The sequence below is a fragment of the Pinus tabuliformis genome, chromosome 6 (genome assembly GCF_031772625.1).
Source record: "Pinus tabuliformis cultivar Carrire ecotype Pingquan chromosome 6, CPIR1, whole genome shotgun sequence".
In the NCBI taxonomy this organism is placed as follows: Eukaryota; Viridiplantae; Streptophyta; class Pinopsida; order Pinales; family Pinaceae; genus Pinus; species Pinus tabuliformis.
In genome coordinates, this window is record NC_142292.1 from 700207168 (window position 1) to 700234090 (window position 26923).

The 26923-nt window shown below is 43.1% G+C and overlaps 1 pseudogene; it reads left to right on the forward strand.

Annotated features, from left to right (window-relative positions):
• LOC149260603 (protein DETOXIFICATION 36-like) overlaps positions 1–26923 on the forward strand; it is a 142587-nt pseudogene that overhangs the window by 61625 nt on the left and 54039 nt on the right.

Consider the following 26923-nt stretch of genomic DNA (forward strand, 5'->3'; position numbering starts at 1 on the left):
TTAAATTTTTAACATTACCATGACTCAGGATGTTTGAGAGTGGTTCCGGCCTCATTGGATTTCATATGGAGAAAGTAGAATTTCAGATTTCATTCAAAATGCAGCAGACTTACTAGTTTTTTAGGATTTCAGGATTGGGAGATTGTAATGTTTCCAGGTGACACCACCTGCCCGGGCTACCCCTGCCACTAGTAGAGGACGTGGTCTACCTCCTATAGCTCCTACTTCTAGTTCTTCAGCTTCTAGAGCATAGCAAACTCCACTGCCAACTCCACCAGCACCAGCATCTACATCTAGAGGGAAAGGGAAAGCTGTGGCATTTTCTCGCAAGAGGGGCAGAGGAAATCAATAGGATTAGGCTTTAGTTATTTTCTTATGTGCTTGTAAGTTGTACATGAACAATGAACATTGAATATTCAAGAATCAAGCCAAGCATATCACATTCTAATTTCTAAATAGTAAATTTTGATTCTATTTATTTTTTTAAAGTGAACTATGAAATTTGAGAAGTAATTATATTTTAATTTGATTAGATAAGCTGCAACTTGCAATTTAATATGGATAAAAAAACTATATTTCGGTATATATATATATATATATAAAACGTGTCCTCCGTGTCTTGTTTCCAGGTCGTTGCATTTCGTATTGAATACTCGTATTTACGTGTCCTCCGTGTCTCGTGTCCTCGTGTCATGTGACTTAGCTTAGACAATATTGATGTATTGTCTCCGTGGAGGGTGGAGTCTGAGGAGCCCCTCTTGGAGGAGTCACCTTCATGGTTAGAGCCAGTCGCAGATGATCCATTAGAGCAGGGGCAGCAAGAGGATGACTCGGAGTTAGAGGAGCAGCAACACTCAGAGGAGGAGCAGGAGGAGGAGGAGGAGGACACTGCGGGAGCATCAACATCAACACCATCTGCTATAGATATAGGAGAGCATAGCCCCATACCTAGCACTCATTATTTGACATTAGGTGCAGAGGCAGGGTCAAGGCCTCTTGCTACTAGGGGCAGGCCTGGAAAACAGCCCATCATGTTTTCCCGTAAAAGGGGGAGAGGGCAGTGATTTCAGATATATAGCTACTAGTTTTATTTGTTATGCTACATATAATTCATGATGATGAGATACTTCTATATATGTGATGTTATTTTGTATTGGTTCTCCACATTTGAGTCCTTGAATGGACAATTATCAGGGATCAACAGGATTTGGTATCGCCTTTGATGTATCATTTCTATTTGACATCATATATATCAGTTTTTCCTTCATATTTATGTGCCAATGTGTTTATTTCATGTTGTTATTGCTTTATATGTTTAAAAATCTTAAAAAAATGAATATATTATGCATTTTTTATGCTTGCCGATATTTTGCCGATATTTTCGCCGATATTGCCGCTAAGATATTTTCTGGACCCTCGCCGATATTTCCCCGATACCGATATTATCAACACTGGTTATAAGCATAGAACACACCATAACTTAACATGGAATCGGAGCTGAGGTGAAGACAAAGCCCGAGAAAGAGCAAGAGCAATCACTAAGAGAAGATTGGCGAGGCTATCCTAAAAGAACTATGGGGTCCTTAACACTCTGCCGAAGGCAAGCTTCGTGAGAAAGCTGACTATCACAGATGAAAGATGTCTATCGATCTAACCCTAGAAGATCAAGGAGTGCTGGACCATGTAAGAGGCAATATTGTTGAGCCTCCATCAAATGCATCTGTTGCTGCATGGAACAAATGGAAAACCAGAGAAGTCAAAACAGAAGATCATCCGGGACTCTATCGACAAGCACTTGGTGGTCTACATCTCTGACCTGAACACCTCCAAGGAAATCTATGATAGACTGGTGAGTTTATTTAAAGTTAATGATGCAAATCAAGTTTTGTTTCTTAGAAATAAGTTGAGGGAAATCAAGAAGGGTAAAGATGAGAGTATGCAAGCATACTTCTTAAGAATAACCAAGATCAAGAACGATCTCCTATCTATTGGGGAGGCTATTACTGACAGGGAAATGGCACTCACGACTCTTGGAGGATTACCATCCGAATGGTACGTGTTCAGGACTACTCTTCTGAACAATAATGTAATTCCTGGTTTCGAGGAATTAATGGCTAGATGCATTCAAGAAGAAACAAGGGAAGAAGAGCAAGAAATGCTCATGCCTAAAGGTCCTCCTACTGCCTTTTCTTCTCATGCTAAGAAAAGAAATAATTCAGGGACTAAATCAAAAGGAAATGTTGGACCTAAGGGTGGAAGAAAATGACGATGTTACATCTGCGATAAAGCAGGTCACTATGCAAGGGAGTGTCCTGATAGAAAGGACTCACACTGGGACGATGATCAAAATCCCTTTGATGGCAATCAAAGGAATGACAAATTCAATAGCAAAAGTTAAGAAGAGAGCTGGGAATCGTGGAAGAGGACAACCATTCAAGAAGGCTAGAAATTCCAGGATGTATTAAATGCACCTGACCTCAAAAAGAACCTAGTGTCCATCTCGACAATGGAAGACAAAGGCTACAAGGTAACCTTCAGTGATGGCAAGGTACGTATATGGAAAAATAATGTTAAAGATGCCTTTAATCTTGGGTTTAGTGTTGATTCATTATATCAGGTCGATGGAAGTCCGCTATGTGTCATGTCTTATGACACATCTCTTCAGTCCGAACTTTGGCATTGGAGGTTTGCCCCCCTTCATTATAAAGCTATACTCGGTGTAAGACAAATGGTGATAGAGATGCTCGAATTCCGAGTAGAGAAAGAAGGTGTATGTCCAGGGTGTGCCGAAGGAAAGCTCAAAAGGGGACCATTCCCCTCAAGCCAAAGCAAGGCCTCCGATATATTACAGTTGGTTCACTCAGGCATATCTGAGGCTGGCATTAAGTGGGAGACTGCTACACCACATACTCCTGAGTAGAATGGTGTGGCGGGAAGGAAGAACGTACGATTATGGACGCTGTCCGGGCCATGCTATATGATCAAATACTTCCGAAGTTTCCATGGGCTGAAACTACAAACACCGCCGATTATGTACAAAATCTATGCCCTCATCAAGCATTAGGTTCCAAAACTCCTAAAAAATGTTCACCGGTAAGAAACCTGATGTTTCTGATTTTTTTGGAAGCCCTGTATATTTTTATGTGCCGAAAGAGAAAAGAAATAAATTGGGTGCATCTGGAAAGAAAGGAATTTTCGTGGGCTATGGTGAAAATACTAAAGGCTATAGAATCTATGTAGCCGGTCAAAGGGAAGTCGTGATTAGTCATGATGTCACCTTTGACGAAGATATGGCTCTCAGCAAGGTGGACAATCTTCCGACTTTGAGGAGCTCTCAAGAAGCCGACACCAGGGAACCGAAAGAAAAGGATGATGAATCAATGCATGATGTAGAAGAACCCATGGATCCGATTGATCCTCATCCACATGAGCCTTCCTCTTCTAGGAAGAGGCCTTCATGGCTTAGGGGGTTACTTGATGATGGTGAAGGACATGCTGCACCCTAAGGAACCTTCCGCCAAAGTAAGAAACCTAACAGGTATCAGGGATACCTGACCATCATGAGCACGATCATACAAAATGAGCCTTCATCATTCTGAGATGTCGTCAAGCATCAAGTATGGAAGGATGCTATGACCATAGAATATGAGTCTATTGTGGAGAATGATGTCTGGGAAGTAGTTCCCAGACCCCGGACAAGACAATTGTTACTTCAAAATGGATTTACAAGATAAAGTACGCAGCAGATGGAAGCACGAAAAAGTATAAGGCTTGTTTTGTTGCTCATGGTTTCTCCCAGAAGGAAGGTATAGACTATGATATTTGCACCTGTTGCCATATATACGACCATCCGCTTGATCATAGCCCTTGTGGCTTCACAAGGATGGAACCTACATCAGATGGATAGACTGTGTTCTTGCACGGTTCGATCAAACAAGAAGTCTATGTGGAGCAACCTGAAGGATTTGAGATTTATGATTGAAAATCTCATGTATGCAGGTTGAAGAAGACTCTCGATGGGCTGAAGCAAGCACCCCAAGCATGGTATGAGAGGATCGATAGCTACTTGATGAAGCTGGGATTCACTAAGAGTGAAGCCAATCCTAACCTTTACCTTAAGGTTGGAGATGACAAGCCTCTCAGATTGGTGTTGTACGTGGATGACCTCTTTCTAACAAGTGCATACCCTCTCATTCACAAATGTAAGAGGGAGTTGGCTTCTAAATTTGAAATGAAGAACCAAGGACTTGAAGTGTGGCAGAAGCCAAGGGAAATTTTCCTATCTCAAGGAAAATATGTGGTGAAGATTCCGAAAAGATTTGGTGTGGTGGACTGCAACCCTGTGACTACCTCGAGGATCTTAAATTTCAGAAGTTATATGGTAGTGATGTCAGACCAGATTTGGGAAATGCCTCTGAGTTTCAGAAACTCATTTGCGTTGATGTTCTTGGTGAACCTCCGTCCGAACATATGTTTTGCAGTTAGCATTGTGAGCTCATATTTGGTTGAGCCTCACTAGATTGGTGCCAAGAATCTTCTGAGATGTCTTCAGGACACAATCTCTCATGGATTGAGATACACTGCCGGAAATATGAAACTGCATGATTATTTGAACGCTGATTAGGTAGGTAGTGTGGAGGATCACTGGAGCACTTTTAGTGTTGTTTCCCTTTGTATTCTGCTTCGATATAATGGATGAGCAGGAAGCAGAAGTCGGTTGCCATAAGCACCGCTGAGACCGGATACATATCTACGAGTATGAATTTGTTGGGTTGGGGAAGCTCTTCAGTGAGCTGTTTGAACACATACCATTGTGATTCTCTATAATAACCAGAGGTGGGATTTGATTATTGAGGAATCCCGTATTCGTCGATTGCTCCAGCAGATAGACATCATCTGGGATATGGTAAGTTGATGAGCAAGGAGGCTCCATCGCATTAAGATGATGTACAGGCCGATACACCTGGTCAAAGCCCCGAGGAAAGATCTAATCTGTGATTTTCCCAAACGACTTGGAGTCGTCAAGAAACCCTTGTACAAGGGTCCTGCATGTTGCATACATTGAGCTCTGGGAGCTCTAAGGGCTTGCGGTTCTTACTGGAGCAACATACGACCACAGGGTGACTCACCCTCTCCTGGTGGTGTGCACTGGAACAAGATGATTCACTCTCTTGTGGGACAAGATGATTCACTCTCTTGTGGAACAAGATGATTCGCTCTCCTGTGTAGCAGGATGATGTGTTCTCTTGTGAGGCCTGGATTAATGTGTTCTCCATGGCGATTGTAGTAGGATTGATGTGTTCTCCCGTGAGACCTGGATTGATGTGTTCTCCATGGCGATTGTAGCAGGATTGATGTGTTCTCCTGTGAGGCCTGGATTGATGTGTTCTCCATGGCGGCCTCGATTGATGTGTTCGCCATGGCGATTGTAGCAGGATTGATGTGTTCTCCTGTCGAGGCATCCTACCCATGCAGCCTGGGACTCATGGGAAGTACCTCTCATCTGATCAATGAGCAGGGAAATAAAGTTAGGGACCATAGTAGTACCGATGGATGCATCGTTGTATCTACCGTACTCCTTACGCTAGGATGACCTCCATTGATTTGGGATCAATGGTACTGGTCTGGGACCAGTGGTAGGAGTTGTACCATACTATGAAGCTGACTTTGGGTCGGTTGAGACTGGTCTGGGACCAGTGGTACATACTTTGAGACTGACTTTGTGTCAGTGCAGTACTGGTCTGGCACCAGTGAGAGTGGTACAAACTATGACGGGGACTTCGGGTCGGTTGAGACTGGTCTGGGACTAGTGGTACACTCTCTGAGACTGTGATACTGGTCTAGGACCAGTGGTAGGAGTGGTACTTACTATGAAGCTGACTTCGGATCAATTGAGACTGGTCTGGGACCAGTTGTACGCACTCTGAGACTAACTTTGAGTCAGTGGAGGATGATATTGGTCTGGGACCAGTGGAGTTGTACTCACTATGATGCTGACTTTGGGTTGGTTGACACTGGTCTGGGACCAGTGGTACATACTCTGAGACTAATTTTGAGTCAGTATGATACATCCTCGATAATTTCTTCTTCATAATTCGGACAAAAGCAGAGCAAAATAGAACAAAGCAGAGCACCACTTAACGGAGCAAAGTCGTATAGATCAGTACAGGGCAGAACAAGATAAAGCAGAACAGGCAGAATAGAGTAGAGCAGGGCAAGGGTCAAGCTGTACAGGGCAGTGCATTTGATGGATGAATAGTAACGACTGATAGACAGATTGTAGATGAAGTTCTCCCTAGTTGAGAGGGAGTGTTAAAATTGGCAACTAGGGTAAAACTTCATGTGGGTCATCTTATTCATGGCTGATAATATTTTTATTAGATCCCTCTTGTCGAGAGGTGTAGGATTGATATAAAGATCATCCGATTCCGATAAGTATTCATGGAGATATGAATTTTTTTTTATTATGGAATTATTATCAAGCCGACCTACAACTCGTAGGCTCAGAAGCCCAACAGTCGCATCTATTCAAACACCAACATTGTGTATAAATATAAGACTTTTCCTCATTTGGACTCACTCATCTCATCACATCTCTCTTTCTCTACTGCGCAGAAAAGAGTCTCTTCTCTACTGCACAGAAAAGGGTCTCTCCCTCACACGTGAAGCCCAAAGCTGCTGAAAATGAAGCTGCAACTGCAGAAGTAAAGTTTGACCTGCGTGGACTATAAGATCTCCTCATCTGAACTGCACTGAAGGTTCATCTGAACCTCCTCTGAAAGCCGCAACTTTTGGTGGTGGAATCAAGTCAATCTGACGCACGGTTTGCAAGATATCAACTGCCCTAGTTTGAAGGAAGCTGCTGAAACTGAAGCTGCAACTGCAGAAGTAAAGTTTGACTTGCGTGGACTAGAATATTTCCTCATTTGAACTACATTGTAGGTTCATCTGAACCTCCTCTGAAAGCCGCAACTTTTGGTGGTGGAATCAAGTCGATCCGATGGTCGATTTGTGAGATATCGTCTGCCCTAGTTTGATGATGAAGCCGCTAATGCTGATGCTGCCGATCTAGGGTTTGCTACTGCTGATATAAATCAGATTTATTGTACTATTTCTCTCTGCTGAATTATTGAAGATAAAAGAAGATTTGATCAAAGGGTTTCCCCACACATTGTGGGGTTTGTCCCTAGCTAGCCGTCACATCTTGTGTCTCTTGTCTTGGCTTGATTTTTGTTGATTGTTTAATGTTCTATCTGCACTTAAATTTATGTGCATGTGATTGCTAATCTATCGAATATAATAAGGAAAAGAAGTGAATTGTTATAAGCATAGAACATACCATAACATACTTCAAGACCGAAGTCTCTTGGTGTAGTCAAATGTTTGAAGAAGTGCGAAAATCCTATTCATCAGACCTTCGAGCTTATATATATTGCACATAGGTCGAAGTCTCTATTGTATACAATTGTAAGATCTCAGTGAATCTGGAAGGTGTTCTTTCTTAATGATACGAAGAACCTCAGGTCGATACCTCAGGACCCTCAAAAGGTTTGAGACTGTATCTCAGGATTAAGGTCAACCTACACTCTGATTATGAAGTTGAAAGATGTCTTCCCTTGTATTGAGATTCACTGTCTATAGATTGAATTTATGATCAGAATCTAGAGGACTGAGTTCTACTATATGTGAAGCAGTGTTGCAAACATCTCGATAACATCCTGATTTTATCTAGAAATCACGCTTTTTTGGCCTAGCCGATGTTTTCCGATTTTTACAGATATTTTGATGGCATCTTAATTTTGCTAAGGTTTGCCGATTTTTACCGATATTTTACCGATTTTACAGATTTTTTGGTTTTTCGAACCCTTGTCGATTTTATCCCGATGCTGATGTTTGCAACATTGATGTGAAGTCAATTCTTTGTGCAACGCCAAAATATTTCAGATGATTCTTTGAAGCTTTGTGGTAAGGGCGAATATGCTTAAAGTAGCTGTAATATCCCGTTTCAGGGATATTCCACAAACCCCGTAAACCCCAACCAAAAACGTACAAATGATATAGTAACTGGGAAGCTCAAAGTGATAGAAATAACAGTGGTGCAACAAATAATAATGTAAACATGAAATATAAGCACATACTCAAGAAATGCAGAGAGAAATGCTAAGCCATTTTATTATACTGAGTAATGGAATGAGTACAGGAGGTGATCGGAAAGATGGCACCTCGACTTGCACAAGGCAAGTGAAGAAATACACTCAGAATAGTAACGGAATGGCCTCTCTCTGAACTGCATCCAAGCTGCTGGAGTACTGTCGTGCTGCTGCTACTGCTAGAAATCAAATGGGGATTTGGGGCTGTTTCCCTCTTCAAAAAATGATGAAATTTTGAAATCAGACTCTACTCAAGAAACCCAGAAAAACCTAGAAAGCTTTTCTGAAATAGCCGATCCCCAAAAATCACCCCCTTGGGGATCTACGCTGTCCCTCAAGGCTCTGCACTGCCCCTGAATGGAATCCTTCAAAACTCTGCCAAAATCCTCCAATATGCAAGGGCTGATCCCTTGCTCAATCTCCTAGCTCAAATCCTCCACAAAACCCCCAATCCGGAACTGCCTCCAGAAGAACTGCTTCCCTCTCTCCCACGACTGCACAGTCCTCAAATGCTCAGCTCCCCCTCAATGCCAAATATCAATCCCACTGCAAAAGGCTGTTGAAAACTACCTTGCCCGAGTAGGCACTCGAAGTCACCCGGGGCTAAGGGTGAGATCTTTGAACGGAGACACTCAATGCACTAAATAGTGCTGCAGACAGGCTAAACAGCTAGCGTGCTCCAAGTTGAAGTGACTAGCTCAAATGCACATAATCGAATGACAAAATGAGGAGGCTCCTCTCCCCTTTATAGCGTTGGCCTATCCCATCCCCAAGGCTCATCTCCTGCAACGTAGCTCCTTCTCTTGCCACGTGCTCCTTTCCATCTGTGCAGTCACTCCAAGTGTCTGCGTGGGCCCCTCCTCTATGTGGTTCTTTGCCCCCCCCCCCCTTGGCTCCCCTTTAAGTTACAATGTTGTGCTACTAGGGAGTGTCTTTATTCTAAAAGTGAGTTATGTCTCCCCCTTCCTCACCTTTTTATTTATAAATAACTATAGAAGGCAAAATTAAGCAAAATCTAATATTCCAATTAGCCATGGCTAATTAGGAATATTACATTCTCCCCAGCAAAATGTTGCTTGTCCTCAAGCAACTAAAGTGATGGATGCTGCAAAATTTTCTCTTTACCAAGTGGCATCCTCATCCGTCAAATTCTTCCACCTCACCAAGAATTCCCAGACTGTCCTGTTCGTAGCTGCCTCTCCCTGGTATCAATAATAGCCTCTGGCTGCAACACCAAATGCCCCTCATCATCCGTGGGTGGTAGCTCATCTGTCACTGTCACATGTTGCCCCAGTGCCTTCTTCAGGCATGATACATGAAAGACGTTATGAATCTTGCTGCCTTGGGGCAACTCCAACTCATATGCCACCTGTCCAATCCTGCGCGTCACCCTGTATGGCCCATAAAAGCGGGACTTGAGCTTCTCAGCCCCCTTCTGTTTCAGTGACGACTGTCGGTATGGCTGTAATCATAGGTAGACCAAGTCCCCTACCTCAAACTGTCTTTCCACCCGACCCCTGTCAGCATACAGCTTCTGCTGGTTCTGCGCTGTAGCCATATTATCCTTGAGAGCTCGGAGAATATCCTGACTCTCTTGGATCCAAATCTTGGCTCTCGGAGCCTTGCTAGCACCAAACATCACGTCAGCGAAAGATAAAGGATGATATCCATATAAAGCATAGAATGGTGACATACCAATGGACATGTGATGTGTAGTGTTGTAGCAGTACTCCCCCAGATGCAGCCACTTCAGCCATGCTCGTTGCTGCCCACTGACATGGTTACGCAAGTAGCCCTCCAACCACTTGTTAACTATCTCTGTCTGCTTGTTCGTCTGTGGGTGATAACTGGTACTCGGTGTCAACTCCGTCCCCACCAACTGGAAAAGCTCCTGCCAAAATTCGCCCATGAAACGGTTGTCCCTGTGATTGGTGATGGTCTTGGGAAGACCGTGTAACATGAAGATCTCTCTGAAGAACAGCTCGGCCACCTGTGCTGCTGTGTAATGTGCAGATATGGCGAAAAAGTATGAGTACTTTGTCAGTCGATCAACGACGACAAAGATGCAATCCTTGCCCTGTACCATGGGCAACCCTGTGATGAAGTCCATTGAAATACACTCCCATTTCCCCTCCGGAATGGGAAGAGGCTGCAATAATCCTGTGGGATGGTTCATCTCCCCCTTGTTCCTCTGGCAAACATCGCACTGCCAAACATGTTGGAGTACGTCCTTCTTGAGGCCCTTCCATGAGAACCTCTCTCTAATGGCCCTGTAGGTTTTGGTAAACCCCTGATGGGCGGCCAATGGTGAATCATGTGATGCCTGAAGTATCTTCTTCTTGAGCTGAGACTCCTTAGTCAAGAAGATCTGGTCCCTGTAATAGAAGATCTCATCGACCACCCTGTACCTGTCATCTGCCACCTGCCCATCCAGAACCTCACATGCAAATTTGTCCTTGGAGTACTCAACTAAGAGTCGAGCCCTCCAGTGTGCGTCCAAGCTCATAAGAGACAACGTGGCTGGTCTATGTGAAAGGGCATCTGCTACCATGTTGTTCTTACCCTTGACATATTCAATGTCAAAGTCATATGCTTGGATCTTACTGATCCACTTCTGCTGCCTCTCCTGTAGATGCTTCTGCTCCAAAAAGAACCTGAGGCTATTGTGATCAGTCCTCACCCTAAACCTGTTACCCACTAAATATTGTCGGATCTTGGCCAATGCATGCATGATGGCCAGCATCTCCTTATCGTATATAGAATACAACCTCTTGTGCGGAAGGAGCTTCCGGCTCTCAAAGGCTTAGGGTGACCTCCTTGCATCAATACTGCGTTGATCCCCTCTCCCGACGCATCACACTCCAAACAAATGGCTGCGAAAAATCCAGCAATGCAAGCACTGGGCAGCTGCTCATAACCTCCTTGAGCCTATCAAAGGCTCGCTGCGTTGTATCCAACCAACTGAATGCCCCCTGCCTTCTTCTTTTATGTTCTTCAAAGTTCAACAGAGAAAGAGAGAGAGAGAGAGATAGTACATTTACAACAGAAGTCAACACTTTGACTTATCTAGATCTAACATAGATCATTTCGTATAACGATGAAATCAGTTGAAGACATTCTGCTTCAATTGATTCCCTAAGGTGACTCCTTCACGTATCATCGTTCTACATCTCGTCCATTTGCTCCACCTTACTGTGTAGCACCATCATGCATCATCATGCTGCTCATGATATCATACATCACGCTGCCCTTACATCATGTCAATGGTATCCAATACTACACTGTAAGATTTGCACTGATGAAGGCTTACGATCACCCAATCAAGCCTCCAAATTTGCTCCCACAAGCTGCCCAACAATCTAATCCAAAACTAGTCAACTTTCTTGACCCAACACAAGGCACAAATTGCTGTTCCAATTTGTTTTCGCTACTGTTCCTAACTGTGACTGGTTAGGGCATCCATATGCTGCAACAACCCTTAACCAAGTCACCAAATAGCCTTCAAAAACTGCGTCCTACCCTTGTATAAGTCCTCTGCCTCCACGCTGTTGATTAGGGCTCAATCTAGCCCCAAAACAGTCCCACGCAATGCCTTTTCAGTGGGGTTAGGGCCTGCGGCCTACCACAGGTGGCTTCCTGTACCCACGGCCTACTGAAACAGAGTTTCCAGCCCACACATAATATTCAAAACAACCCAGAATTTGTCTCCTTTATTGTGGCCTTTCTACTGGTTAATTTTCACTCCAAAACAGTCATAGGAGTGACCTAAACGTCCCTTCTTCCTTCACTGGAAATTCCCTTACCTGCACCCAATAAAACAGAGATTTAGGGCCCAATAGACTGCAGATTTAGGGCACCTCTGTTTAGCGTGAAAGGGCCTCTTTGGACAATGTATAAGGGCTCTTTAGAACTACGGATTTAGGCCTTCACATACGGTTGGTTCATGGCTTTCCAGCTGCGGCTTAGATAACCTTTATAACTGCAGCTAGATCTCGTTTAGGGTTTCCTTTGACAGTGTTCAAGCCTCCCTTTATTGCGTTATGGAAGCCTCCTTGACTGCATAGATTAGGGCTGCTGATTGACCTGCGGCTAGGGCACTTGAGCTCCAATCAGACTGCGGTTATGCCTTCTTTGACTGCAGCTAGGGTAAGGCTAGATCAACCTTTAGAACAATGTATTCTCCTCTAGATCTCTCTGTCCACAAAACCCAAACACGTGGAGAGAGATCACAAGAGGTGTGTAAAATGTCTTCAAGTTCTCTTCTATTTATACTAAAAACGTAGAGGTTGAATAGACATGACGTTTGGGCTTCTAGAGCCTAGATAAGAGCTAGTCGGCTTGATAATAATTACATAATCAAAATAGATTCATATCTCCATAAATACTTATCGGAATTTGATGATCTTTGGATCAATCTTACACCTCTCGACGAGAGGGATCCAATAAAAATATCAGTTGCCATAAATAAGTTGACCGACATGGAGTTTGGCCCTAGTTTCCAATTTAACACTCCCTCTCAACTAGGGAGAACTCCATCCGTTGATCCATAAGTCTAACAGTACTATCTTTGTCATCAGTGCCCTGCACTGCTCTGCATAACTCTTCTGGCTCTAGCTCAACTTTGCTTAGCTCTGCTAGCTCTGCTGGCTCTGGCTTAGCTCTGCTGGCTCTGCTTTGCTCTACTCAGCTCTGCTGGCTCTGCTTAGCTCTGCTGGCTCTGGCTCGGCTCTGCTCAGCGCTGTTGGCTCTGCTCTGCTCGCTCTGCTGGCTCGACTCTGCTGACTCTAACTCAGCTCTGCTCTACTTAGCTCTGCTGAACTATGAAGAAGAAGAATTGATCGAGAATGTCTCATACCACTCTCCACTGACCCGAAGTCAGTCTCAGAGTGCGTACCACTGGTCCCAGACCAATCTCAACCGACCCAAAGTCAGCTTCATAGTAGGTACCACTCCTACCATTGGTCCCATACCAGCAACGCAGTCTCAGAGAGTGTACCACTGGTCCCAGACCAGTCTCAGCTGACCCGAAGTCAGCATCATAGTATGTACCACTCTCACTGGTCCCAGACCAGCGCTACACTTACACAAAGTTAGTCTCAGAGTATGTACCACTGGTCTCAGACCAATTTCAACCGACCCGAAGTTAGCTTCATAGTAGGTACCACTCCTACCACTGGTCCTAGACTAGCATCGCAGTCTCAGAGAGTTTACCACTGGTCCCTGACCAGTCTCAACCGACCTGAAGCCAGCGTCATAGTATGTACCACTCTCACTGGTCCCAGACTAGTACTGCACTGACACAAAGTCAGTCTCAGAGTATGTACCACTGGTCCTAGACTAGTCTCAACCGACCCGAAGTCAGCTTCATAGTAGGTACCACTCCTACCACTGGTCCAGACCAGTATCATTGATCCCAGATCAATGGAGGTCATCCTAGCGTAGGGAGTATGGTAGATACAACGATGCGTCCATCGGTACTACTATGGTCCCTAACTTCATTTCCTTGCTCATTGATCAGATGAGAGGTACTTCCCATGAGTCCCAGACTGCATGGGTAGGATGCCTCGACAGGAGAACTAATCAATCTTGTCCTCACAGGAGAACACATCAATCCAACTACAGTCGCCATGGAGAACACATCAATCCAGGACTCATAGGAGAACACATCAATCCTGCTACAATCGCCATGGAGAACACATCAATCGAGGCCTCACAGGAGAACACATCAATCCTGCTACAGTCGCCATGGAGAACACATCAATCCAGGCCTCACAGGAGAACTAATCATCCTGCTACACAGGAGAGCGAATCATCCTGTTCCACAAGAGAGTGAATCATCTTGTCCCATAAGAGAGCGAATCATCTTATTTTAGTGCGCACCACCATGGGAGGGTGAGTCACCCTTTGGTCGTATGTTGCTCCAGTAAGAACCGCAAGCCCTCCAGAGTTCCAAGAGCTCAATGTATGCAACATGAAGAACTCTTTTACAAAGGTCTCTCGACGACTCCAAATCGTTCGGGAAAATCACAGATTTGATCTTTTCCCTGGGGCTTTAGCAACCTGTACATCATCTCAATGCGATGGAGCCTCCTTGCTCATCGAATTTCCATATCCCAAATAAGGCAGTATCTGATGTTTGTTTGCTGGAGCAATTGTCGAATATAGGATTCGTCAATAATCGAATCCCACCTCTGGTTGTCACAGAGAAAAACAACTCACTTAAGAGCTTCCGCAACCATGTAGCGTCATACGAGATCATGCTCGTAGCCATGTATTTGGTCTTGGCGGTGCTTATAGCGACCGAATTCTGCTTCCTGCATCGAAGCAGAATCCAAAGAGAACCAACACTGAAAAGTGCTCTAGTGATCCTCCACACTGCCTACCCATTCAACATTCGAATAATAATGCAATTTCATCTTTCCGATAGTGTATCTTAATCCATGAGATTTTGCCCTGAAGATATCTCAGAAGATTCTTGGCACCAATCCAATGAGGCTCAACCAAATATGAACTCACCATGCTAACTGCGAAACATATGTTCGAACGGAGTGTTCACCAAGAACATCAATGCGAATGAGTTTATGAAATTTTGAGGCATTCCCAAATCTGGTCCGACATCACTACCATATAACTTACAATCCTCAAGGTAGTCACAGGCTTGCAGTTTATCATTCCACATCCGGAATCCAACTCCCTTTGTCTTCTACAAATGAGAGGGTCTGCACCTGTCAGACATAGGTGCTGGTATGAGAGGTCTATCATCCTCAACCTTCGGGTAATGGTTTGGATCGGTTTCACTCTTAGTGAATCTCAGCTTCATCTGACAGCTATCAATCCTCTCATATTACGCCCAGGGTGCTTTGCTTCAAGCCATAGAGGGCTTTCTTCCACCAGCCTATGTGAGATTCCTGATCATCAATCTCAAACCCCTCGGGTTGTTCCACACCTGTGGACCTGCGACATGAGGGAAATGGTCCCCTTGTAAGATTTTCCTTTGGTACATCTCAAACATGTACCTTCATGCTCTTTTTGAATTCGGGCATCTCTGTGACCATTTGACTCACAGACCTCCAGCGCTGTGTCAATGGACATGGTCCCCAGTGAACTTCCTCCAACTTGATACATCCTTGAACTCTAGAACATCTTCGAAAATTCAATTTTCAAACATGTACCTTTCCATTGACGAATGCCACCATAAAACCTTTGACTTCCATTCCCATTTCAGGATAGGTGGCATTGGCTCCAAGTGTAATCCCATGATAGTTTCCCTCTCTACCAAATTAGAGAGTGCACCCTTCTGTCCGATGAAGTGCCTTTACAATCAATATGCCAGATTTCCAAAGAATCTGAAGGAGAGGGCCAATACAAGATAACACTTCTTTATCAGAAACAATATTTGATTCTTCTTACCTGGGGTTCCTTGCTTCCTTGAAGAGTCAGCCGTGTCTTTGATGACTTGCATCTCTGTCATTCGGACACTCCTTCACATAAGGGCCGAACTCATAACCAAGACATCTACCTTTCCATCCACCCTTAGATCCGAACTTCCCAATGAAGTGATCTTTAGGTATGCCATCAGAAACTTCCGCTGTGTCATTCTGATAACATTCTCTGCTTCAACTTCACTCTAGGTGAATTATGAGGAACCCATTGATCCTTCTGTCTTGTCCCAACTGTCTTCAGTGATTGCTCTTTCACTCTTGCTTGGGCATTGTCTTCACCTCAGCTCTGATTCCATGTTAATTTTAGGTATGTTCTATGCTAGAGCAATTTATTTAATTTCTTTTCCATATTAGCAATCACATCAGCATAAAGTAAACTGCATATAGAACATAAATATAAATCGCAGAAGACAAGCCAAGACAAGAGGACACAAGATGTGGCGCAAGCCAGGGACAAACCCCACAATGTGTGGGGAAACCCTTGATCAATTCTTCTTTTATGTTCTTCAAAGTTCAGCAGAGAAAGAGAGAGAGATAGTACATTTACAACAGAAGTCAACACTTTGACTTATCTAGATCTAACATAGATCATTTCGTATAACGATGAAATCAGTTGAAGACATTCTGCTTCAACTGATTCTCCAAGGTGACTCCTTCACGTATCATCATTCAGCATCTCGTCCATTCGTTGCACCTTACTGTGTAGCACCATCATGCTACATCATGCTGCTCATGATCTCATACATCACGCTGCCCTTGCTCCAACAGGCTGCCCAACAATCTGATCCAAAACTAGTCAACTTTCTTGACCCAACACAATGCACAAATTGCTGTTCTAATCTGTTTTTGCTACTGTTCCTAGCTGTGACTAGTTAGGGCATCGATATGCTGCAACAACCCTTAACCAAGTCACCAAACAACCTTCAAAAACTGCGTCCTACCCTTGTATAAGTCCTCTGCCTCCACGTTGTTGATTAGGGCTCAATCTAGCCCCAAAACAGTCCCACGCAATGCCTTTTCAGTGGGGTTAGGGCCTGCGGCCTACCACAGGTGGCTTCCTGTACCCACGGCCTACTGAAACAGAGTTTCCAGCCCACACATAATATTCAAAACAGCGCAAAATTTGTCTCCTTTATTGTGGCCTTTCTGCTGGTTAATTTTCACTCCAAAACAGTCATAGGAGTGACCTAAACGTCCCTTATTCCTTCACTGGAAATGCCCTTACTTGCACCCAATAAAACAGAGATTTAGGGCCCAATAGACTGTAGATTTAGGGCACCTCTGTTTAGCGTGAGAGGGCCTCTTTGGACAACGTATAAGGGCTCTTTAGAACTGTGGATTTAGGCCTTCACATACTGTTGGTTCAGGCCTTTCCAACTGCGGCTTAGATAACCTTTATGACTACGGCTAGATCTCGTTTAGGGTTTCCTTTGACAACGTTCAAGCCTCCCTTTACTGCGTTATGGAAGCCTCCTTGACTGCGTAGATTAGGGCTATTGATTGACCTGCGGCTAGGGCACTTGAGCTCCAATCAGACTGTTGTTATGCCTTCTTTGACTGCAGCTAGGGTAAGGCTAGATCAGCCTTTAGAACAACATATTCTCCTCTAGATCTCTTTGTCCACAAAACTCAAACACGTGGAGAGAGATCACAAGAGATGTGGGTAAAATGTCTTCAAGTTCTCTTCTATTTATACTAAAAATGTAGAGGTTGAATGGACATGACGTTTGGGCTTCTAGAGCCTACATAAGAGCTGGTCGGCTTGATAATAACTACATAATCAAAATAAATTCATATCTCCATAAATACTTATCGGAATTTGATGATCTTTGGATCAATCCTACACCTCTCGACGAGAGGGATCTAGTAAAAATATCAGCTGCCATAAATAAGCTGACCCACATGGAGTTTGGCCCTAGTTGACAATTTAACATCTCTGTACTTGGTATTTTGGCAAGCACTTGGTATTCTGTCTCTGGAACCTCTTTTGAGCACTTTTCTCTGCTCCTTCTAGGCTTCAACTCATTTGCACCTCTTAAGAACACAACTGTCCTCTTTATCCAACCTCTGTTGGAATTCCTCAAGGTTCTGCCACATTCTGTTTTCATTCGGAAACTTTTACGAGCTTCTTTTATCCCTTAGCAATTCTACCCACATCGTTTGTGGAATTGCCTTTGTGAGCTGCAACAATACCTCTGCAGTAACAAGTCTCCTTCTTGCTACATATGCTTCGCTAATCTTTTCTCCTCTGAGCTTAGTCTTTTAGCATTTTTCTTGTTCTTTCCTCTATAACCAATTGAGCACTCCTTGCTCTAGGTTGTTGTAGTCTTCTCACCTCCTTATGCTGCTACCTTCAAGATCTCTGCATGATCTTGTTCTACCATTCTCCTGCAGTTTGAATGGATTGTTCTCTATCTCCGCATCTTTAAATTCTGTTGCACATTATCTTTGTGTGCTTACTGTTTGTCATATTAGAATCTGATCTCCTCTTTCCTGCATACACAACTTAACACATAACTCTGTTCTAAATTTTCTCAAAGAAACTTTCACACAAAATTTATTTGTTCTGCTCTGATACCACTTTAATGTTGGGCAACCCCAACAATACCCACATTATGCAAAAATATCATTGCATGTCACTTGTCCCAGGCCTTATTGCTTCCTCCATGGTGAAACCCTTTTGAACCTCTTCAGCGGAACTTTATTCACCCTCATAAACCTTCGTTAATCTCTATGCCCTACGCACATTAACCAAACCCCACTCTTAACTTTGGTTATATTCGAACTTATCCCATAAAACCTTTAATCGCTTTATTTCTATTATAATTCTTATATAATAGAAATATTTCACAAAGCGTTCGTAAACCTTACCTTTATCACAACCGTGGGATTCAAAGGACTCTTAAGAACCTGGCATTCGGAACTCCCGATTCGCGGGATGTTATCACGCTTTCCGCCATTCCACGACCTTACAAATTTCCCGACGCTCTACCTTTATGACATTCATCCTCCACCATTGATTTTACTCCATCAGATCAACGACATCGCAATATCGTGGATCATACTAACATGTGACTCTACACTGCATTCCTAAGACTCCTCTCGCATGCGATATGCGATAAACACAACCGGACTCCAAATAAAATAAAACCGCATCCATAACCTTCTCGGGTCCGCTTAGTCCCAAGCATTATCGGCCTCAATCTCCATTGTTGATCTTACCTTTAATCCGACGGTTGATGATATCCTCGATCAACAAACCCAATTGTCGATTCTCCACCATTTGATATTGCACATCGCAAATCGATTAAGGCCAGGGTTCATTCACTCCTGAAATATTGCGATGCGATTCTAATTGGCGATCCTCCACCGTTGATCTTACCCTTCAATCCAATGGTTGATGATACACATCGCATATCGCAATTGCTTAGGGCCAAGGTACATCCACCCATGGAATATTGCGATGCGAAACTAATCAGCGAACGCATCGCGCATCGCACATCGCATTTTCTTAAGGCCCAAGGTTCATTCACTCATGAAGGAAATATTGCGATGCAGGGCTTATCGGCTATCCTCTACCGTTTGATCAAGCGCACTTGGTCCAACGGTTAGCAACGATATCGCACAGGTCACTTACAAGAGGATTACCTATCCGATAAAGCAGTTTCCTCTCTCCTATCTCCGTTGTTCATTCCTTTTACTTAATGTTGTGCGACTTAATCTTGGATGCCCATCGCCTTCAACCTCGTTCGTTGATCTTATAAATCAACGACTCCTATGCATCATCACTTCATTCCTTCGTCCTTCTCTTTACTTCGGCTTTATGCCATTTCTTCAGTGTGCTTCTTTGGTTTCGACTTACTTCAGGGTTTCTAGTTCTTTAGTTGTTCTGCATAACAATTCCTCCTGAGCTTAACTTTGTGTACTCTATTCACTGCCATCCTTGAACTTCACTTGGATCCTTTGATCGGATTCATCGACAAACCTCGATCCTACATACTCCCCTTCTTCTCTATGTTTTGCTCGAACCTCACCCGCATACATATACTATGCAGAATTACACTAATTACATAACTACATACACCACACAATCAGAAATCGAATTTTCTGTATTGATAAATAAACATTTACACAATTTCTCTCTCAAGCCTGATTTCCAATATCAGTGGCCTTTATTTCACAATCTGCCCATAGGCTTACAATCAACTTCTTCACACTCTAACTAGCTAACCAGCTAACTATCTAACTCTTTTATCTGCCTTTTTAGCTTACATTTATACAAAAGGTTTTTATAACCAATTCCTAGTTTAGATCCATAAACTTCTCAACAAAATTTTAAAATCTCTTCCTTATCTTTAAGGATCCTCTCTAATCCACAAAATCATGAACTAACTCCTAATCCAAGTTTTACAATTAATTCTCGAATCTCTCAATCTCTCAACTATCCTGATTCTCTCATGTTCTCCTATATTTAAGAACATTTACAAATATGCCTCATTATTCTTAATTTAATTCCTATTCTAGCTTCTCTCATTAAAATCACTCAAAACCTTAATAATTAAATTAATCCAACACTTAGGAAACCAACCTCTTTGGAAACACAAGACCCCCTATGTCTGTTAAAATACAATGATTTTTCTTGAGCTGAATGCTCCTGCATCACTTAGGGAAAATAAAATATTAATGTGTGTTAATATGAATCTATGTTAGAATGGTCCAAAAGACATGGATGAAGCCAAATCTAATCTTAGATGTTGATTAGGGACTTAATCTCGGTCGTTGATATGTCAACAGAAAAAGTATAGGAGAAGGCTTGAAGGTCACTCGGAGAACACACTAGAGTGATTAGTCATTCTATTCTCTAGAGCGCGGTTGTCTAAGAGAGATAGAATTAGTGATCGGAGTTGCAGCTAAGGGGCATTGAGTACAGAGAGACAGAGAGGCAGAGATAGTATTGGGAGAGCAGCGCAGAAATCGGGGAGACTAACGCAGACCCATCCGGGGTTATGCAAGGCCAACGCTGGGCATAGAGGGGCTGACGCAGTCTAGAGAAGGCTGACGCTGGGGTTTCTAGGGCAGATTGGTGCTGAGAAGCTGCCGGAAGGATTATCTAGGGTTTCAGCCAGGATATTTGTTTCAAACAGAGAGGTATTACTGCCAAGGAAATTCTTTGTTGGGTAGGCTAGTTTCGACACCCAGATTGTACTTTGATATTGCTTAATAAGAAAACCCTCAGATAACTGCACTGGTTTTCTCACATTGGTTTTTTCCAGGGACATTGGTAAAAAAATAATGGTGTCATATGGTGTGAATGTTTTTGTTTCCTTTAATTGTTGATCTATAATATGTTGAGCATGCACTAGTGTTTATTTTCAGTATTTACATTGTAAATGACTTGTAAAGTAACAGAACAAGTAGGTAGGAATAAATCAGATAAAGTGCATGGAGGGTTTCTAAATAGTAGACTTAAAAACTTCAACATGGTATTAGAGTGTGATTGCAGATCATAGGAGGATTGAGGACATCAGCTGAGCATAGCAATAGCAAATGAAAACAATTGTCCTGAGGTGACAGAAGTTGTTTCTAGCAGAGCAACAACAAGGGAAGGGTGACACAGTGCCTGCATCATCAAGGGTGAGTCGGGAAGAGGCAGCACAGAGGCTAAGGAAGGCAAAGGGAGCCTCACGCACAGCCACGCAGAAGCTGGGAGGGCTAACGTAGTTGGCTGAGGAGGTTGGGTTGCTGTTGTCAGGATTGCGCAGAGCCTAGGAGCTCTCACCTTCAGGTTGTTGGCGTTTAGAAGGCTGTGGGAATATTGCAGAGTGGAGTTGGTGAGGTACTGTAGTCAGAACAATACCTGACAGAGAAAGCCCAAGAGGAGGGTGCTACCGAGAGTTTCTAGCCGAGGAACCTGGATCAGTGGTGTGGTTGCATAAGACGATCAGAGTAGGGGGCATCTCGACAGTGGTAGAAGGATTTCCAGGAGGGAAATCGAGACTCAGAGGGAGTCCAGAAGAGAACTTCCAGACGGGAAGTAGAGACTCGGAGGAGTCGAACAGAGAACTTCCAGGAGGGAAGTAGAAGAGCATCATGGCACTACACGGAGTAAGAGACCAGGATAGACTGGACGGAGCGTCGAACTTCGCAGTCTGGAAGGCCAAAATCTTATCTGTACTTGATAGAAATCGTGTCAAGAACTTTGCCTTGAAGGTTATAGCTATTCCGGTCGACCCCAATGATAACGACAAGTACGAGGCAATGGCGAGGGCCAAGAGCATCATCCTTGATGGGGTCAAGGACCATGTAGTACCACACATTGCCAAGAAGGAAACGGCATATGAGATGTGGGATGCCCTCAAGAAATTGTACCAGCATAATTATGTGTAGAGAAGAATGCTACTTGAAAATCAATTGAGGTCGTATCAGATGAAGAAGGGAGAACTGATTGACACCTTCCTCGGAGGAATGAATGAGATCCGAGATCAGTTGACTGCTATAGAAGCCACGCCGGATCAGGAGTTGATAGTGAGGACAACCCTGAATGTTGTCTCAGAAGACTGGGAGGTGTTTATCCAGAGTACACTGGGCAGAGGGACTCTCCCACCTTGGGACGAGATGTGGGCGGCTCTTTGTCAGGAAAATATCAGATGGCAGTCGAAGACCGATAGCAGCAGCAAGGGGATCAAAGTCAAGCAGGAGGAGGAAGATGTTGCCCTAGCATCTGATGGAAAGTAGGAAAAGCGGAAGAAGAAGGATCTCTCCGAGATCAAGTGCTTCCACTGTGGGGAGCTGGGTCATTATGTGACCCAGTGTCCAAGAAAGAAGAGTAAGGGAGAGTCTTCCGAGACTAAGGCAGCCCTAGCAAGGGCAGAGAAGGAAGTTTTGATAGGCGATGATTGTGCCATGAATGCACATGCACCACTTGAGCAGAAGTTGAGGAGACATAGAGTTGTAGTCAGGCAGACTACAAGCGATGAGGGGCAGGATCCTCGAGGTACCCAACCTCCTAGATTAGACCTTGCTATGGGAGCCCTAAAGAGGAGTAGCAGGACTCGCTGAGTGGGTAGAGATGGATGCAGATGGAGTGATAGAGAGAGCTACAGTGCAGGAGTCCCAAGACAACATGAAGCTAGTAGGCTGCGACAGTGCGAGAGGCAAGGGAGTGTTGCACTAGTGCAGGATGGCACAATGAGGTGTGCAACAGTGCGAGATGCAGGGAGTTGTTGCAGCAGTGCAGAGGTCAGAGATGGAGCACTTGTCAGTGGCAGAGGGAGCTTTAGCATCAGTGGGTGTCTCTAGCTCGACAGAGAGGTCAGGTTGGGAGATCAGTTACTCACTTCTTAGTAACTGAGTTGTAGTGCGCAGCAAGATGCAACATGATGAGAGGAGGTGCAGTGCAGATGTAGTGCTGGGAGAAAGGACCAACAACAACACAGATGTAGAGGGAGCTGTCGTACAGATGCAACAGTGGCAGTGGCAGAACCATGAGCAGCAGTACAAGATAGAGCAGTGCAGAGGATGGTGGGCAGCAGGCCTAGCATCAGCACAAGGACCGATGCCGGATGATCAGAGTAATACTCAGTGAGGAGTATTGCTAGAGCCCTGTCCTCGCTAAGAGGGAGTGTTGATTTGGGGTAGCATAGGATGTGCTCTAGCTATGAAATTTGGTGGAGAGGTTGGGGCACATGGGATATCCAATGCCCAGAAAGGGTTTGGACAGATTCTAAACAGATCAGGAGATATTAAAATAATTAATATTTTTAATGGAGTCCCTAAGTCTAAACTTAGGGAAAATAAAATATTAATGTGTGTTAATATGAATCTGTGTTAGAATGGTCCAAAAGACATGGATCAAGCAAGAGCTAATATTAGTCGTTGATTAGGGACTTAATCTCGGTCGTTGATATGTCAACAGGAAAAGTATAAGAGGATTGAGGGTCACTTGGAGAACACACCAGAGTGATTAATCATTCTATCCTCTAGAGCGGGGTTTGCAAAGAGAGATAGAATCAGTGATCGGAGTTGTAGCTGAGGGGCATTGAGTACAGAGAGACAGAGAGGCAGAGATAGTGCTGGGAGAGCAGCGCAGAAACTGGGGACAGTGAGGACCAACCAGGGCTCACGCAGGGCCACGCAGAGGTAGCCGGGAGTTGTGCAGAGCCTCAGAGAGGTCAGTGTTGCTGACGCAGAGGGCCAGAGGGCTGACACAGGGCCTCGTAAGGCTGACACAAACCAATCCGGGGTTACACAAGGCCAGCGCTGGGCAGAGAGGGGCTGACGCAGTCCAGAGAAGGCTGACGCTGGGGTTTCTAGGGCGGATTGGTGCTGAGGAGCTGCCGGAAGGATTATCCGGGGTTTCAGCGAAGAGATTTGTCTCAAACTGAGAGGTATTATTGCCAAGGAAATTCTCTATTGGGTAGGCTAGTTTCGGCACCCATATTGTACTTTGATATTGCTTAATAAGAAAACCCTCAGATAGCTGCACCGGTTTTCCCACATTTGGTTTTTCTAGGGACATTGGTCCAAAAATAATGGTGTCATATGGTGTGATTGTTTCTGTTTCCTTCAGTTGTTGATCTGTAATATGTTGAGCATGCACTAGTGTTTATTTTCAGTATTTAAATTGTAAATGACTTGTAATGTAACGAAACAAGTAGGTAGGAATAAATAAAATAAAGTGCATGGAGGGTTTCTAACTAGTAGACTTGAAAACTTCAACATTCACTACTTGTAGTGCCTATACCAAATATCAGCCAATTCTTTATCTGCTTAGGGCATCTGTCCATCATATGCATATTATGAAAGCATATTTTTGATGATAAAATTTATTGAGATGAATTATTTTGTGTCTATGGTTAATAAATGAATGAATGTTATATGTTAATGAATGGTTGCTATATGTTTCTTTATTTACAAAATCACATATGTTTTTTTATGATGAATGAATGAATGTTATATGTTAATGAATGATTGCTATATGTTTCTTTATTTACAAAATCACATATGTTTTTTAATGACTTTTTGGTTTTGCTAATATCGATGCATGAATCTTAATGTGTTTCTTTCAACTATTTTCTAGTAGATAGATTGGGTACTAGGGAATTGAGAGTGATGTGAGGGGGGGGAGGGGCTATAAGAGTTTCCACCTTCACGCGGTTGGCCCTGTTTAGCAGAGAATAAATTAAGATTTGGATAATCTTGGAGCAAACCTCCCTCAATCCAACAGAGCAACACCAAAATTAATGTTGACTTTGATGTTGCTCTATCAAATCGAGGGAGGTTTGCTCCAAGATTAGACTACTCCAATAAATTATTCTTGAAACCAAGAGGATCTCATTCAGGTATTCATGCACTCAAGTGTTTTAAATTATTATTTAGTCACAAAAATGTTTGTTAATTTATTTTATTATTTTGCTAATTCTTTAAGTGCTTTAGGAACACTTTATGGACAAGCTTTTGGATCTAAACTACAATTAGGATTTGGATAATCTTGGAGCAAACCTCCCTCAATCCAACAGAGCAACAACAAAGTCAATGTTGACTTTGATGTTGCTCCCTCAAATCGAGGGAGGTTTGCTATAAGATTAGACTACTTGAATAAATTATTTTAGAAACCAAGAGGAGCTCATTTAGGTATTCAAGCACTCAAGTCTTTTAAATTATTATTTAGTCATAAAAATGTTTGTTAATTTATTTTATTATTTTGCTGATTCTTTAAGTGCTTTAGGAACACTTGCGGACAAGCTTTTGGATCTAGACAATTCCATATGCTTTAGATCTACATGCAATTGTCAATCATCATACTCACAGGAAATCAATCATCATACTCACAGGAGCTACACTTTTATTTTCCATTCCATGCCTTTTTGCAGAACCTATATTCAAACTGTTTGGCCAAACAACTGCCATTACTACTAAATCGAGAGTTCTCTTGAAATGCATGCTTCCCCAACTGTTTACATTTGTGGTAAATGTATTTGTTCAAAAGTTTTTACATGCACAGAGTTTATTCTTACCTATAGTTTGGATCTCGGCAGGAGTGTTAATCTTTCACTTTATATTCTCTTAGATAATTGCTTTTAAAATAAAACTAGGTCTCATTGGTATTGTCATGACACATAGGAAATAGTTAAGTATAACTTGGTCTACTGTAGAGTTAGGTAAAGTGTGTTTCTTTACTATGTACTTTTGTAACTAACAATCTGACGGTCACGATATGTTCTAGACATGAAGTGATCCGACGGTTCATTCTCTTCTCGATATTACCGACACTTGATCTATGGCTTAACACCTGATTGGTCCATGATCTCTATTTAAAAAGCATAGAGGGTCATTTGTAAGGTGATCGTTCATGAGAGAAGTTTATGTAAATTTTCTTTCTTTTACATTAATAAATTGCCTGAAGTGGTCGCATTGGCTCAGGTCGTGGACTGTTTCCCTCTTTGAGGGTTTTAACCACGTCAAGAATACTGGTGTACTGATATGTGATCTGTTTGTGAGCGGTGTCCTTCGGTGTTCTATCTAAGAAACTTACCCAAAAATTCCTACATGGTATCAGAGCTATTTGAGGGTCGCATTTGTTGGTGATCCAAATTCGAAGCCGATACAACTAGATCCGACTTTCGCTTCCTAGATCTATTGTTTCTGATTGCTTTCGGGCCGAGAGGACTGCTCTATTGTGTTAGGAGCATTTGTTCTAGTGAGGAACCCTTTTCGTTTCACGCGAAAAGGTTTGCGATAGCCCTGACTACGTCATTTTTAAGATCTGGAGGTATACTGTCTTTATTTGCAGTTTTAGTTATTTATCTCTTTGTTTATTTCGGTTTATTTCTCTCTGTTTTTTATTACCGGATCTATACCTTTCATTTCTGCATATGCTCTTTGCCCCGCGACTCTGTGCGATCTGGGCAAATCAGAAACAGAAAGGAATGATTTTTCTCATGCGTATGCTCTTTTCCTCTGCGCCGTAGTGTGATCTCGAAAAACCGAAAACATGGAGGAAAATATTTAGTTTCCGGGAAAATCTAACTTCAAGTCGTAAGGTTTTGTTTTTTTGCATGTCCATTTTGGGTTGTGTGGTTTTTTGTTTTGTAGGCAAAAACACTTTCTCGAGTAAGCACGCACTCCAAAGCTTCAGTGACTAAAAGAAAAACCCTTCCTCTTTTCCAAACATTACTAACCTTTTAAACTAGCTCACTTGGTCCAAAGTTACTTTATGAGAATAGAGGTATTGGGTTCAAGTCTTTCTTTTTGTTGAGTTACTTTTTCAAAAAGCACATGTATCTTATGTTTTAAAGTTATTTTATGTAAAAATGTTCTCACCCATTATAA